The sequence below is a fragment of the Meles meles genome, unplaced genomic scaffold (assembly GCF_922984935.1).
Source record: "Meles meles unplaced genomic scaffold, mMelMel3.1 paternal haplotype, whole genome shotgun sequence".
Taxonomy (NCBI): Eukaryota; Metazoa; Chordata; class Mammalia; order Carnivora; family Mustelidae; genus Meles; species Meles meles.
In genome coordinates, this window is record NW_025721214.1 from 41687 (window position 1) to 56623 (window position 14937).

Below are 14937 nucleotides of genomic sequence, written 5' to 3' on the forward strand. Positions count from 1 at the left end.
ATAATGTGCAGTTTGAAATTGTGACTTACCAACTCTGTCATATTTTAAAATTGTAAAAACAACAAAAACTACAACTGTCCAGTTTATTTTAACATATGAAAATACCTCTAGTACATGAAATTAATGATATTCATTTTAATATGTATACTCTCGGACACCTGGGTGGCTCAATGGGTTAAGCTTCTGCATTCGGCTCAAGGTCCTGGGATCGAGCCCCGCATCAGGCTCTCTGCTCAGCGGGGAGCCTGCTTCCCCCTCTGTCTCTGCCTGTCTCTCTGCCTACTTGTGATCTGTCTCTCTGTCAAATAAATAAAAAAAATCTTAAAATACACACACACACACACACACACACACACACACACAAACACGTTTCTAAAAGTACATTAAATCATGGATAAGAAATATAGAAAAAATAGTAAAAACTGATTCAAGTGACCATGGAGGAGTATTTTTGTATTTGCCATTGTTCTTAAACTTTAATAAGAAACTGCTTCATTTCTACGATTTTTTAATAAATCTCTTATATGTCTGTTATCATTACAGAGAGTCATGAAGAGTGGGAATGAGACAGAAACCACAGATTTCATTCTCCTGGGTTTCTTCCCTGAATTTAAATACATCACAGCTATGGTCTCCATCATTCTCCTGATATACACGGCTGCCTTCACTGGCAACACTCTTCTGATCCTCCTCATTTGGTTTATTTCCATCTCCACACCCCCATGTACTTCCTTCTCAGTCAGCTCTCCTTAATGGATTTGACTTTGACCTCTAGCATTGTCCCCAAAATGGCATTCAACTTCTTCTCTGGATGGCAGAGCATATCATTCCTGGCTTGTGGGACTCAAATATTCTTCTCCCTGATGGTGGCCATTGCAGAATGCATCCTTATAACTCTCATGTGCTTTGATCGTTATGTGGCTATATGCGATCCTCTTCGATACCCAGTCATCATCAACCCTAAGGTTTGCTTGCAGATGATTGCCATGTCTTGGGCTGGAGGGGCACTTACTTCCCTGGGACACACTGCTTTTACCTTGCATTTTAACATCTGCAGCCCCAGAGAGATTCCCCACTTCTTCTGAGAAGTCATGGCGGTGCTTAGGATCGTCTGTGAGGATATCTCAGCCTATGAAAAGGCAGTGGTGATAACAAGCATCCTTGTTCTGCTGCTGCCCTTGTCTCTCATCTTGTCTTCCTATGTTCTCATCTTCCTTGCAGTACTCCGAATGAACTCCCCAGAAGGCAGGAACAAAGCTCTGGCCACCTGCTCCTCTCATCTCTGTGTGGTGGGTCTCTATTCTGGTCCAGGCATGTGCATCTACATGAGACCCGGTTCTGCCAAGACTCCAAGGTTGAGTCAGGGTCTCTTTCTGTTTGGAACTGTCCTCACTCTACTCCTAAACTCACTTGCCTACAGTCTTAGGAACAAGGAAGTTCTAAGTGCTCTGAAAAAGTTACTAGGGAGGTGTCAGTCCTTCAGGTAAATGGCAGAAATCTCACTGTCACCCATAGGCAAAATAGAGATACACCAGCAAAGGGACATTTTGTCAGTTGATTCATCATCATCATCATCATTATCCCTTCAAGATCCTGAAAAATTCAACTCACTTTACTGAGTTTATCTGCAGGGGAAAAAAATGTTTATCCTTTCCTTTCTCCATCTTAAAATTTCTTTCTGATTGTCCTACATTATGTGTTGATGCAGGACAAGGAACTGTGTACATCAATTCTCTTTATGATTCATGCTTGATGGTAATGTACACTTTAGTATTTCCAAGTTTCATGTTGATACCATAAAAAAAGATCAGTGTCTGTATCCCTAAAATGAAAAATAAAAAAATTGACAAGCACATAGATACCTCAGAATAATTCCCTGATAAAATTAATTAATGGGCATGATGATAAATCATCAGGAATCAGATAAATTTACAGTATTGCTTTGCTCCATATATCTAACAGGACTATTAATTCCTCTTACTCTTGTAAAAATAGTCTTCACTCTATGTCAGTGCTTCCAAAGAGTGGATTTCTGATCACTGGTGTTAAAATAATTTGCTGACTTCACAAAATATAGCGCTTTTGTTCTCATCTCAGATTAGCAGAATTAGAATCTGTTAAATTGGGCTCAGGGATCTGACCAGGAGACTGATTAGTGATTGTCATGCTTACCAAGGGTTGTAAGTCACAGAAGTAATTACTGACCTAATTTTCTAGACATGCTTGCTAGATAATTTCCCAGTCTTAAAGTTTCCAGATCTCTTTATAATGTATATAATATAATGGGTTAAGGTGGCTAGGAAAAACCAGTATTATTTTTAAGATAGTAAAAATAATAAACTTTATGTTTTGAATAATTCATAACTTAAAAATTTTGAAGACACAGTAATGAGAAAGTAAAAATAAATTTAAAAAGACTCAGATTTGTGATATAAAACAATGAATAATTGAAAATATTTATAACGATAAAATTTAAAGCATGAGGCATTATAGATGTTTCCAAAATGTTGATATTCTTCAAAAAACTGAAAATACACTATATAATAGAGAGACTGTGGACTCTGAGAAACAAACTGAGAGTTTGGAAGAGAGGAGGTTGGGAGGTTGGGTGAGCCCTGTGTTGTGTATTTAGGAGGGCACGTATTGCATGGAGCACTGGGTGTGGTGCATAAACAATGAATCTTGGAAAACTGAAAAGATAAAAGAAAAAAAAATGAACATTAGGAACTTATTACACATGCTTCTTTTTTTCTAAAAATGACTGAAATAGGGGTGCCTGGGTGGCTCAGGTGGATAAGTGTCTACCATTGGCTCAGGTCATGATTCCAGTGTCCTGGGAGCCTGCTAATCCTGCTGCTTGCTCTCTCTCTCTCTCTCTCTCTCTCTATATATATATATATATATATATATATCTGTTAAATAAATAAATAAATAAAATCATTTAAAATGACTGAAATAACATAAAACCAGTTTTCTAGTGAATAGAAACATTCAGAAGGAGCACTAACATTCTAACAACTTCTCCTTTAAATATCTCAGAAGCCATTAATTCATAGTGTATTACAGAGATACAAAGCTAAGTTCTGGAAAACTTAAAATCTTTATGTCAAATTCCAACTGTTTCAATAATATTAAACATGGCACCTTCAGAATTCCTAGAGGAATGGCTGACGGAATCCTTGAAACTGAGTCAAAATGTCACTTCACTGAAGAATAAAAATTATCTCTAAGCTATCTGAAATAAGAGCAGTGTGCCATTTAATGCATACTATCATGCAATGTTACCACTCAGTTGGTGGTGTCATAACACTATGGTACTCCAAAAGGAATCCACAGATAAGACTGTGTTTAGAAGATCACACTAGGAAAGAAAGGAGAAATACTCAGTGAGGGAAGATAGTCTGACTTGAAGAGTTTCTGTTGAACAATATGTGTTCATAAAGCATGTTATTTATGTTTGACTGTTTTAACTCCATATGTATGTGTTAAGTGTATGTTATGTATGTTACATGTGTGTTTTAGCTTCATATGTATTAACTTCATATATAACTCATGGAAGTGAACATTTTAACCCTGTGAAATTCATGGTGAATAGATTTCCAGATGGACTGGGAAGGCACTCACCTTGGAATTTACACTGTGTGTTTGTGACCCACTATTATTAGAGGGGCACCATTAAATACTGACTTAATCTTTTTTTATATATATATATTTCCTTTCAGCATAACAGTATTCTTTGTTTTTGCAACACACCCAGTGCTCCATGCAATACATGCCCTCCCTAATACCCATCACTTTGTTCCCCCAACCTCCCACCCCCAACCCCTTCAAGACCCTCAGGTTGTTTTTCAGAGTCCATAGTCTCTCATGGTTCACCTCCCCTTCCAATTTCCCTCAACTCCCTTCTCCTCTCCATCTCCCCATGTCCTCCATGTTATTTGTTATGCTCCACAAATAAGTGAAACCATATGATAATTGACTCTCTCTGCTTGACTTATTTCACTCAGCATAATCTCTTCCAGTTATATTTTAAAGGAAATAATTAAGTACATGATCATTCAGAAGAACAATGATCAATCCTAATTAAACCATGATTCTTTCATTTATTTCCATTTTCATAGTCATGATTTTAAATTGCGTTCTTCTAGTTTAACAGCTCTCCAGCATGCATATATTTTGTTGTAGAATGACCAAAAATGTCTTCTATATATAAATAAAATATGTATTTATTTATTTAAATTCAAATAGCTAAGTAATAGTAGGTACATCATTAGTATTTTTTTAATTTTTATTTATTTTTAAATTTATTTTTATTGTTCCAGAATTCATTGTTTATGTACCACACCCAGTGCTCCATGCAATACATGCCCTCCATAATACCCACAACCAGGCTTACCCAACCTACAAACCCCCAACCCTCCAAAACCCTCAAATTGTTTTTCAGAGTCCACAATCTCTCATGGTTTTCCTTCCCCTCCAATTTCCCAAAACTCCTTTCTACTCTCCATCTCCCCATTTCCTCCATGTTATTTCTTATGCTCCACAAATAAGTGAAACCCAATGATAATTGACTCTCTCTGCTTGACTTATTTCACTCAGCATAATCTCTTCCAGTCCCATCCATGCTGATACAAAAGCTGGGTATTCATCCTTTCTGATGTAGTCATAATACTCCATAGTATATATCAACCAAATCTTCCTTATCCATTCATCTGTTGAAGGGCATCTTTGCTCTTTCCATAGTTTGGCAACTGTGGATATTGCTGCTATGAACATAGGAGAACAGATGACCCTTCTTTTCATTACATCAGTATTTTGGGGGGTAAATACCCAGTGGTGCAATTGCAGGCTCATAGAGAAACTCTACTTTTAATTTAAGAAATCTCTACACTGTGTTCCAAAGTGGCTGCACCAACTTGCATTCCCACCAACAGTGTAAGAGGGTTCTTCTTTCTCCACATCCTCTCCAATACATGTATTATACTGTCTTGTTAATTTTAGCCATCCTAACTTGTATAAGGTGGTATCTCATTGTGGTTTTGATTTGAAACTCCCTGATGGCTAGTGATGATGAACGTTTTTTCACGTGTCTATTAGCCACTTGTATATCTCGTTTGGAGAAGTGTCTGTTCATGTGTACTGTCCATTTATTGACATAATTATCTGTTTTGTGTGTGTTGAGTTTGAGAAGTTCTTTGTAGATCCTGGGTATCAGCACTTTGTCTGTATTGTCATTTGTAAATATCTTCTCCCATTTTGTGAGTTGCCTGTTTGTTTTGTTGACTGTTTACTTTGCTGTGCAGAAGATTCTGATCTTGATTAAGTAAAAAAATTCATTTTCACTTTTGTTTCCTTTTGCCTTTGGAGACATATCTTGAAAGAAGTTGCTGTGGCCAGTGTCAAAGAGGTTACTGCTTATGTTCTCCTCTAGGATTCTGATGGATTCCTGCTTCACGTTGCTGATAATAATTTCTGATGAGTGTTTCTATTTCCTTGGTGTTAGTTGTGATCTCTCCCTTTTCATTCATAATTTTATTAATTCGAGCCTTCTCTCTTTTCTTTTGGATTAGTTTGGCCAATGGCTTATCACTCTTATCGATACTTTCAAAAAAGGAGCTTCTAATTTCATTGAGGCTTTCTAGTGTATCTCTAGTTTCTATCTCATTGATCTCTGCTCTAATCTTGATTATTTCCCTTTTTGTGTGTGGAGTTGGCTTAATTTGTTATTGATTCTCCAGTTCATTAAGGTGTAAATACAGCTGTTGTATTCTGGATTTTTCAATTTTTTTTTTTTTTGAGGGAGGCTTGAAGGCTATATATTTCCCCCTTAGGACCAAATTATTGTATCCCATAGGTTCTGGACCAAAGGCTCCTAATTCTCATTGGTTTCCATGAATTGTGTAAGTTCTTCAATTGATCCAAGCATTCTTAATCAAGGTGGTTTTTAGCTTCAGGTGTTTGAATTCGTTCCAAACTTTTTCTTGTGGTTGAGCTCCTGTTTCAAAGCATTGTGATCTGAAAATATGCAGGGAATATTTTCAATCTTTTGGTATCTTGAGCCCTGATTTGTGACCCAATATGTGGTCTATTCTGGATAAGGTTCCATGTGCATTCAAAAAGAATGAGTATTCTGTTGTTTTAGGTAGAATGTTCTGTATATATTTATGAGGTCCATCTGGTGCAATGTGTCATTCAATGCTCTTGTTTCTTTTTTGATTTTCTGCTTGGATGATCTGTCTATTACTGAGAGAGGTGTGTTAAGATCCCCTACTATTAATGTATTCATATCAAAATGACTTTTTATCTTGATTAACAGTTGTCTTATGAAGCTGGCTGCTCCCATAGTGTGGCATAAATATTTACAACTGTTAGATATTTTTGGTGGATAAACCCTTTAAGAATGATGCAGTGTTCTTCTGTGTCTCTGACTATGGTCTTTAGTTTAAAGTCTAATTTATCCAATATTAGAATTGTTACCCCAGCCTTCTGTTGAGGCCCAATGGCATGAAAGATGCTTCTTCATCCCTTCACTTTCAGTCTGGATATATCCTTAGGATGTACCCTTATGAATGTGTCCTGTCATTTTATCCGATCTGCAACCCTGTGTCATTTTATGGGTGTACTTAGGCCATTTACATTGAGTGTGATTATTGAGAGATACATTTTTATTGACATCGTGTTACCTTTGAAGTCTTTTTTTCTATAGATTGTCTCCATATATTACTTTTCAGTGATATTCTTGTGTTTTTTCCTCTTTTATAGAACCCTCATTAATATTTCCTGCAGTGTCAGCTTGGTGGTCACATACTCTTTTAAACCTTACTGGTCTTGGAGGCCCTTTATCTCTCTATCCATTTTGAATGTCATATTGCTGGATAAGGTATTATTGGCTGCATTTTCTTCACATTTAGTGCCCTGAATATGTCTTGCTTGCCCTTTCTGGTTTGCCAGCTTTGTGTGCACAGGTCTGACTTTATTCTTATGGGCCTTTCTCTGTATGTAAGGAATTTCTTCTCCCTAGTCACTTTCAAGAGCTCCTCTCCAAATTTATGATTCATCATTTTCACAATCAGTAGTCTCAAGGTCTTTCTAGATTATCTGATCTTGGGGGTAGACCTTTCAGTCTTTAAGACATGAATGCTGGTTCCATTCTACAGATTGTGAAATTTTCATGGAGAATTTTTTCAAATATATCCTGTAGTTTCCTTTTTTCTCCGCCCCCCCCCCAAGGGATTCCAATAATTCTGACATTAGAATATTTGAACAGGGAGGCACTTGTCAAGAAAATAAACCACAGGAGTAATTTGGGCTCTTTTTATCCAGTAACACTGTCTGTGGGAGGGAGAGTGCAGCAACTCTCTGTTGTGACTTCAAAATAATTTGTTGTTTTCGAGATCCTTAATCTGTTCTTTGTCAGTTTCTAACAAGGATTTGACAGCACAAGTTCTCCGTTTAATCCAGCATCTCATTATTTAATCTATTTTTTCAGTTCATTTTTTTAATTTATTTTCAGCATAACAGTGTTCATTGTTTTTGTACCACACCCAGTTCTCCATGCAGTACGTGCCCTCCCTATTACCTAACACCTGGTTACTCAACCCCACACCCCCACACCCCTTCAAAACCCTCTGGTAGCTTTTCAAAGTCCATAGTCTCTCATGGTTCATCTCCTCTTCCAGTTTCCCTCAACTCACGCTCCTCTACATCTCCCCATGTCCTCCGTGTTCTTTGTTATGCTCCACAAATCAGTGAGACCACATGATACTTGACTCTCTCTGCTTGACTTATTTCGCTCAGCATAATCTCTTCCAGTCCCGTCCATGAGGCTACAAAAGTTGGGTATTCATCCTTTCTGATGGAGGCATAATACTCCATAGTGTAAATGTACCACACCGTGGCCATTGCTGCAATAAACATTGGGGTACAGATGGCTCTTCTTTTCACTACATCTGTATCTTTGGGGTAAAAACCCAGCAGTGCAATTGCAGGGTCATAGGGAAGCTCTATTTTTAATTTCTTCAGGAATCTCCACATTGTTTTCCAGAGTGGCTACACCAACTTGCATTCCCTCTAACAGTGTAAGAGGGTTCCCCTTTCTCCACAACCTCTCCAACACACGTTGTTTCCTGTCTTGCTAATTTTGGCCATTTTAACTGGTGTAAGGAGATATATCAATGAGGTTTTAATTAGAATCTCCCTGATGGCTAGTGATGATGAATATTTTTTCATGTGTCTGATAGCCATTTGTATGTCTTCATTGGAGAAGTGTCTGTTCATATCTTCTGCCCATTTTTTGATATGATTATCTGTTTTGTGTGTGTTGAGTTTGAGAAGTTCTTTATAGATCCTGGATATCAACCTTTGTCTGTACTGTCATTTGCAAATACCTTCTCCCATTCCGTGGGTTGCCTTTTTGTTTTGTTGACTGTTTCTCTTGCTATGCAGAAGCTTTTGATCTTGATGAAATCCCAAAAGTTCATTTTCGCTTTTGTTTCCTTTGTCTTTGGAGACATATCTTGAGAGAAGTTGCTGTGGCTGATATCGAAGAGGTTACTGCCTATGTTCTGCTCTAGTATTCTGATGGATTCCCGCCTCACATTGATGTCTTTTATCCATTTTGAGTTTATCTTTGTGTACGGTGTAAGAGAATGTTCGAGTTTCATTCTTCTACATATCGCTGTCCAGTTTTCCCAGAACCATTTATTGAAGAGACTGTCTTTTTTCCACTGTATATTTTTTCCTGTTTTGTCGAAGATTATTTGACCATAGAGCTGAGGGTCCATATCTGGGCTCTCCACTCTGTTCCACTGGTCAATGTGTCTGTTTTTATGCCAGTACCACGCTGTCTTGGTGATCACAGCTTTGTAGTAAAGCTTGAAATTGGGTAACATGATGCTGCCAGTTTTGTTTTTGTTTTTCAACATTTCCTTAGCAATTTGGGGTCTCTTCTGATTCCATACAAATTTTAAGATTATTTGCTCCAGCTCTTTGAAAAATACCGGTGGAATTTTGATCGAAATGGCATTAAAAGTATAGATTTCTCTAGGCAGTACAGACATTTTAACAATCTTTAATTTTCCAATCCAAGAGCATGGAATGGTCTTCCATCTTTTTGTGTCTTCTTCAATTTCTTTCATGAGTGTTCTGTAGTTCCACACGTATGGGTCCTTTACCTCTTTGGTTAGGTTTATTCCCAGGTATCTTATGTTTCTTGGTGCTATAGTAAATGGAATCGATTCTCTAATTTAACTTTCTGTATTTTCATTGCTCGTGTATAAGAAAGCCACTGATTTCTGTATATTGACTTTGTATCCTGCCACATTACTGAATTGCTGTATGACTTCTAAAAATTTGGGGGTGGAGTCTTTGGGCTTTTCCAGATAAAGAATTATGTCATGTGCAAAGAGAGAGAGTTTGACTTCCTCCTTGCCAATTTAGAAACCCTTTATTTCTCTTTGTTGTCTGATAGTCGTTGCTAGGACTTCTAATACTAAGTTGAACAGGAGTGGTGAGAGTGGGCATTCTTGTCGTGTTCCTGATCTCAACGGGAAGGCTGAAAGCTTTTTCCCATTGAGGATGATATTTGCTGTGGGTCTTTCATACATAGATTTTATGAAGTTCAGGAATGTTCCCTCTATCCCTATACTTTGAAGCATTTTAAACAGGAACGGATGCTGGATTTTGTCAAATGCTTTTTCTGCATGAATTGAGAGGACCATGTGGTTCTTCTCTCTTCTCTTATTGATTTGTTCTATCACATTGATTGATTTGCAAATGTTGAACCAACCTTGCAACCCAGGGATGAATCCCACCTAGTCATGGTGGATAATCTTTTTAATGTGCTGCTGGATCCTGTTTGCTAGGATCTTGTTGAGAATCTTAACATCTATATTCAACAGTGATATTGGTATGAAATACTTCTTTTTGGTAAGGTCTTTGCCTGGTTTGGGGATCAGGGTAATGCTGGCTTCCTAAAAAGAATCTGGAAGTTTTCCTTCTGCTTCAATTTTTTGGAACAGCTTCAGGATAATTGGTGTTATTTATTTTTGAAAGTTTGGTAGAATTCCCCAGGGAATCCATCAGGTCCTGGGCTCTTGTTTTTGGGGAGGATTTTGATCACTGCTTCAATCTCGTTACTAGATATCGGTCTATTCAGGTTGTCAATTTCTTCCTGGTTCAATTTTGGGAGTTTGCAGTTTTCCAGGAATGCATCCATTTCATCTAGGTTGCTTAGCTTATTAGCATATAACTGTTGGTAATAATTTCTGATGATTGTTTCTATTTCCTTGGTGTTCGTTGTGATCTCTCCCTTTTCATCCATCATTTTATTAATTTGGGCTTTCTCTCTTTTCTTTTGGATTAGTGTGGCCAATGGTTTATCAATCTTATTGATTCTTTCAAGAAACCAGCTTCTAGTTTCATTGATACATTCTACTGTATCTCTGATTTCTACCTCATTGATCTCTGCTCTAATCTTGATTATTTCCCTTCTTGTGTGTGGAGTTGTTTTGATTTGTTGTTGATTCTCCAGTTCTTGAAGGTGTAGAGACAGCTGGTGTATTCTGGATTTTTCAATGTTTTTGAGGGAGGCTTGGATGGCTATGTATTCCCCCCTCAGAACCGCCTTTGCTGTATCCCACTTGTTTTGGACCGAAGTGTCTTCATTCTTATTGTTTTCCATGAGTTATTTAAGTTCTGCTTTGATCTCCTGGTTAATCCAAGCATTCTTCAGCATGGTGGTCTTTAGCTTCCAGGTGTTTGAGTTCCTTCTGAACTTTTCCTTGTGATTGAGTTCCAGTTTCAAAGCATTGTGATCTGAGAATATGCAGGGAATAATGTCAGTCTTTGGTATTGGTTGAGTCCTGCTTTTTTACCCAGTATGTGGTCTATTCTGGAGAAGGTTCCATGTGCACTTGAGAAGAATGAGTATTCTGTTGCTTTAGAGTGGAATGTTCTGTATATGTCTATGAGGTCCATCTGGTCCAATATTTCATTCAATGCTCTTATTTCTTTATTAATTTTCTGCTACGATGATCTGTCTATTTCTGAGAGAGGCATATTAAGATCTCCTCCTATTATTGTATTCTTATCAATATGACTCTTTATCTTGATTAATAGTTTTCTTATGTAATTGGCTGCTCCCATATGTGGGGCATAGATAGTTACAACTGTTAGATCATCTTGGTGGACAGTCCCTTTAAGAATGATGTAGCGTCCTTCTGTATCTCTGACTACAGTCTTTAGTTTAAAATCTAATTTATCTGATATGAGAATTGCTACCCCGGCCTTCTTTTGAGGCCATTGGCATGAAAAATGCTTCTCCATCCCTTCACTTTCAGTCTGGGTGTATCCTTAGGTTCAAAATGGGTCTCTTGTAGACAACATATGGATGGTTCCTGTCTTTTTATACAATCTGCAACCCTGTGTCATTTTATGGGTGCATTTAGGCCCTTCACATTGAGAGTGATTATTGAGAGATACGTTTTGATTGACATCATGTTACCTTTGAAGTCTTTCTGTCTGTAGATTGTTTCTATATTTCTATTCAATGATATTCTTATTTTTTTTCTCTTTTATAGGACCCCCCCCTTAATATGTCCTGCAGTGTCAGCTTGGTGGTTGTATAGTCTTTTAAGCCTTGCCAGTCTTGGAAACTCTTTATCTCTCCATCTATTTTGAATGTCAGTCTTGCTGGATAAAGTATTCTTGGCTACATGTTCTTCTCATTTAGCACTCTGAATATATTTTTCCAGCCCTTCCTGGCTTGCCAGGTGTCTGTGGAGAGGTCTGACTCTATTCTAATGGGCTTTCCTCTGTATGTAAGGAGCTTCTTTGTCCTAGCTGCTTTTAAGAGGGTCTGTCTTGAAACATAATTCCCCGTTTTAACTATAAGGTGTCGCAAGGACTTTTGAGAATCTAAAATCTTGGGGGGAAATCTCTCTGCCTCTAATACACGAATGTTGTTTCCATTTGTGAGTTTGGGAAAATTTTCATAGACAACTTGTTCCACTATATCTTCTAGACTTCTTTCTTTTTCCTCCCCTTTGGGGATTCTAATAATTCTGACATTGGAACGTTTCATGGCATCATTTATTTCCCTGATTCTGTGTTTGTGGCTTCTGAGCTGTTTGTTCCAGACTTCCTCCTGATCCTTTCTCTCTATCTGTTAGTCCTCCAGATCACTAATTCTATCTTCTGTCTAAGTTACCCTAGCTTTTAGAGAATTTAGATGAGATTGGAACTCATTGAGAGCATTTTGAATATCATCCCTGGTGGCTTTCATTTCTGCCCTAACATTGTGTACATCATCCCTGGTGGCTTTCAGCTCTGCCCTAATCAATTCCATTTGGTCATCCATGGCTTGCTCCAACTCAGCTATTGCCTGGATAATTAATAGCCTGAATTCATTTTCTGACATATTGTCTATTTCGATAGCCATTATCTCTGTTGCAGAAGGTCCATCCTCTGTATTTTTCTTCTGTTGGGTATTCCTCCTCCTAGTCATTTTGGAAAGAGATGACTGAACAGATGCAGCTGGATTTATCGATTGTGGTGCAGTCAAGGTGTACCCTGGAATGATTTGGTGCAATCAGGTTTCCCCACCCAAATGAGAGAAAAAAGAAAAGAAAAAGAAATAGAGAAGAAGAAAGAAAAAAAAAAGGAAAAGAATAAAGAAAAAAAAAAAAGAGAGAGAGAGGGAGATAGGAAAAAAAAAGGAAGATAAAAGAGAAGGCTCAGCCCAAATGGGCCACAAGGTAAGATTTATGAAGTATACAAACAAAAACAGACAAACAAAAAGACTGATAAAAGTATATGACAAGAGATAAAAATGTGTGTGTATATATATATATATATATATATAATATATATGCAAAAAAAGGGAAGAACCTCATCAGAAAGAACCCCAAGTGTAAGATTTATATACTATCAGGACAAACACAAATTCACAGAAACACTGGTGGAAGGAAAAATTGGGAGAGTGGTTATAAATTCTCAGTGTGGGTGAGGAAGTTTATTTTGATTTTTCCTGTATGTATATTGATGTTTTTGTTAAGGGACTCAACTTTCCTTAGTTACAGGGGGATTAGAATCTGGTTTGTCTATAAGGGTAGCATTGTTTGGGGAAAGGGGATTACCTTGAAGTTTAACTCTGTATGTATATTTGAAAATACAATTTAAAAAAGAATAAACTAGACTAAACTAAGTTAAAATTTAAAAAAATTAAAAAAATAGAAAAGAAAAAGAAAAACACGGGTGTATGTATCAGAAAGTTCAGGTTAGAAGGTTATTAAGGAATTTGATGTACTGGACATCTCAGTGTGATGGTAAATATGTTTAAAAATTATCTGTATGTATTAAAAAAAAAAGAACCAGAATATTGGTAAAGAGTTAAAAATAAAAGTTGTACTTATGAAGTAGTAGTGGTTATTCACTTGTAGTCTTCTTTTTTTTTAATTTTTTCTTCTCTCCTGGTTGGTTTTCTGGGGGAGGGGTCTTCCACGTGGGTTTTCAGACAATGATGTTCCCTGAGTTAGGTCCTCAGGCTCCCCTCAAGAGGGTGGGCTCTGAGGAAACTGTTTTTTTCTGGCTTTTGTTCTCTGGGGTTTTTATGTTCTTTCATCTGCTTTTTTTCTTGCCTTGACAGCTTTTGATGGTTTGGGTGGTTTAGAGGAGAACAAACTGCACCCCGACCTCCCTCTCAGAGAGAAGCCTCAGAATGCTCTGCAGAGCTGTGGCAGAGTTGGTTCTGAGTCACGGTCCCTGGGGATGCAGGAGCTCCTCGTTGTACCCAATACCAGGGCAGCGGTGGCTCTCTGGGCAGCTCCAGACCTCCAGAGAGGTTCCAAGCAGAGATCGCACACTGAGATTTTCCCGCTGTCCCAGACTGGGAATGTCTGGTTTTTCCAGATGCCAGAGCTCCAAGCTAGCACCTATGATCACCTCTCCCAGGGGAGGGTGTGGGACATGTGTGTTTCAGGATTGCTGTCTGGCCAGGCTCCCAGCCCAGCACGGGAGCCTGACCCCACTCATTCTTGGGCGCCCTGGTGGCTCCGGCGTGCTGGCGGCTCAGGCACCTAGACCTGATTTCTCTGCACCACTCTCTCTGGCTCAGCGCCAGGTAACGCTGTCCTGGGTCCGGGGACTTAGGTCCCTGTCCCTAACCTCCCCAACTCCCACTATTTCCTCCCAAGATCCTTTGCTCTTTTTTTTTTTTTTTTGAGTGTTTTCAACCAGACTCCAAGTTACTGCTGGTCCCCAGACGCAGGGTATACTCTAGTATTGTGGTATTACTTTCCAATCGGTCACCTCTGGTGCCTCCCTCCCCTTTTTGTTTATCTTCTGTTATCAGTCCAATGTTCCCACTCTGCTTTACCTGCCACTGGCGTCTTCTGCTCCTGTAGAGATCCAGACATGTGTAATTCTGATCTCAGGCTGATTTCATGGGTGATCGGAGTTCTTTGGTAGGTAATCAGCTCACTTTAGGGTACAGGTTGAAATGGCACCTCCTCCTACTTCTCTACCATCTTGACTCCCTTCTCATTATTTAATCTTGGTGGGTAACAATGCAAAGATTAGCCTCAATGAGAAGTCAAACTTGTGATTTTCACAGCGGCCAAGCCAGGCATCCAAATTCTACCAAGGTTAGAGCTGCAATGAACACCACAAAAGAACCCTAAGTATTTCAGGCAGACTGAGCACAAATTACAGTGTTGGTAGTGATACTCATTGAAAATTAATACTAATGTGAGAACTTTTTGATTTTCTATTTTGATCTCATTGAGTCTGATACTACATTTATAATCCATGGAGAACAGAAATTGTCTCCCCCTATACTTTTTCCCTGTATATATTTTCCATAAAGAATTTTTACATTCTAATATAATTCTCCGCTGCCCTTACAATAGTTATTCCTTTGATCTGACTTTCATAGAATTA

The 14937-nt window shown here is 38.2% G+C and overlaps 1 pseudogene; it reads left to right on the forward strand.

Moving 5' to 3' along the window:
* Window positions 1–549: 549 nt before the first annotated feature.
* Window positions 550–1487, forward strand: LOC123936118 (annotated as a pseudogene).
* Window positions 1488–14937: the final 13450 nt, after the last annotated feature.